Source organism: Camelus ferus, chromosome 7, assembly GCF_009834535.1.
Source record: "Camelus ferus isolate YT-003-E chromosome 7, BCGSAC_Cfer_1.0, whole genome shotgun sequence".
Lineage (NCBI taxonomy): Eukaryota > Metazoa > Chordata > Mammalia > Artiodactyla > Camelidae > Camelus > Camelus ferus.
This window is the reverse complement of record NC_045702.1, coordinates 8,344,404-8,346,940: the sequence shown is the minus strand read 5'-3', so window position 1 is coordinate 8,346,940 and position 2,537 is coordinate 8,344,404.

Sequence of the window (2,537 nt, the reverse complement as noted above, 5' to 3'; positions counted from 1 at the left end):
GTAAATCTGTCTTGCTTTGGAATTTCCCTGTTGTTTGGTGCTGGACACCCTGGGGATCCCACTTGAGCACTCATTCATGCATAACTGGGAGCAGCTAATGCCCTGCGGGGCCACCCTAGCCCAATGGGGCCCCATATCAATGGATAAGTGCTTCCGCTTTCTGGCTGAGCTGCTTTCATACGGCTCAGATGGTCCCGTGGGATTGGACACAGCCGCCCATAGCAGTGACCAGCTCCTCCATTAGGCAGCCTTGCATTGGCTTTCCATCCTTCCCTGTTTTGCACTCCCCACCCCTCATTCTTGCCCCCTGGGGTCATATTCCAAAATAAACTTGCATGTAAGGCTTTGTCTCAGGCTCTGCTCTCAGGGAACCCAGGCTAAGAGAATCCTTACAAAAATCATGACAGAGGTACTATTATTATCCCCACTTCACAGGGGAGGAACCTGCGGCTTCGGACAGGTTCAATAACTTGCCAAAATCATACAGGGGATAAGGGCAGAGCCACTGAAATGTTTAGGAAGGAAGGAGAGGGTATGACTCAGGGAGTGGGAGATTGGATTTACCAGGGAATTGTAATAAAATTTCTGGCAGCGTTGCGTGTCTGTTGAGGTTTGTGGCCGTGAATTTGAAGCGAATCCAGCCAGCCAAGTGATGGAGTGTTCTCCAAAGATGCTCAGATGCCCCGACAGACGGACAGACGGGCTGGAGTAGGCACTGTGGGTGGGCAGGGGTGAGGGCATTGGGCAGGGCAGTAAGCAGCTAGGAGTAAGTGTGACCAGGGATGACTGAAGGGCTTGGGCTCCTGGTGATGATAAGGATGATAAGGCCCCCAGGGACCTGGCAGGAGTGGGGGCCCTAGGGCCCCCGAGGACCTGGCATTGAATCCAGGTTCTGTGGTTTCTTCTCAATGTGACTTTGAGCGACTTACCTGGCTTCTCGGGTTCCTCATCTGTTAAATGGGAATAAAGTCACCCTCACCCACATGGTTGGGGTGACAGAAAGCACATAAGAGAAGTAATAAGAGCTAATGGCTACCTGCCAGGCTCCATGCTAAGTGTGCTCCCCAGTCATTAATTTACTTAACTCTCACAAACACTCTGCTAGGTGGGTGCTGTTAGAGTCACAGGTCACAGCTAAGAAAAATCAGCCACTGAAAGTTAAATGACTTGCCTGCGGTCACATAGCAGGAAGTATCAGACTCAGGATTTGACCTGGGAGCTCTCACCAGAGTCTTAGCTGCTCCTCCACCCAGCCTTCCAGGGCCCTGCCTTAAAACAGGCACCATTTTCTTTAACCCTGGTGGGAACAGAAGTGCTATTTCCTTGTTCTTTTTCCAGCCTCTGACCCTGGCTTTCCTCTGCTCCTGTGAGCCTAGCTCCCGGCCAGCTGAGGTCTGAGGTCAGGTCTCAGCACTGGCTTAAGACCTCCCCTCCTACTCCCGCCAACTGCTCGGGGCATATTAGGGGCCCACACTCCTGGGGGGGGGGGGGGACACTGCTTTCTCTTAAGATGCATGGAGAGTGGACTGGGGGGACCTTTAGTCTCATCCTGGGCTGGGGGGCAGGCTGGCTCTGATTTGCTGCCCTTTATGGCAAGGAGGGAGCCTGCTTTGGCGGGATTCATAGCTCCACCCACCTTGTCCCTTTGCCTGTGAGCTTGGGGCCCACTCCCACCTCCCCTGCTTCCCAGCTGCACTGAGGAGTTTCCCAGCCTTGCGGCCCATGTGACCAGCTTCCCTCACTTCCTTTGGCCCCCTCCGCCTGCAGAGCCCAGGGCCCAGTCCTGTCTTTGCCCAGACTCACCCCCTAGGCCAATCCTGAGCCCAAGAGCTGGAAAATAGGCTGAGGTCAGCCAGTGAAGGGAAGCCTTGGCATGTGGGGCTCAGCCTGCAGCTGCTGGGTTGGATAGGGGTGGAGAGTAGAGTCCAGGAAGGAAATGTAGAGGTGGGGAGAGGGGAGACTGGGAGCCCTTGACTTCCAGACCTGGAGCAGCATCTCTTGTTATTTATTTACTGAGCACTTAGCATGTGGCAACCAAGACCCTACCCTAGATTCTTTATCTAAATAGTCTCACTTAGTCCTCATCGCAAGTCTATTAAGTAGATATTATGATCTTCAGTTTACAAACAGGGAAACTGAGGCAAAGAGAAGTTACAGACCTCAGGGCACGTGAAATTAGCTGAGCAGGGATCTGAACCCAGCTCAACTTGCTGTTTCCGTAAACGGGCAAGGAAGGGGAAAAGCTGGACTGGGAACCCCAGGGTGATGGAGTAACCCAAGGGGCAGACAGACTGGCTGTCTCAGAACTCACGAGCAATGAATTTGTGGGTTTTTAGGGCCTGCTCTAGGATCATATGTGGGAGAAGTCACCCTCACCCCCTCCCAGCTTCCTGCTCTCCTGGGGGCTCTCCTGAGCCAGGGCTGGGGTCGATGTACCCATCAAGGAAGCAGGCGCCACGAGGCTGGATGACAGACACCAGAAGCCCTCCCTGAACAAAGACTGGGTGGGAGGCGGCCTGGTGTGTCCCCACCCCGCC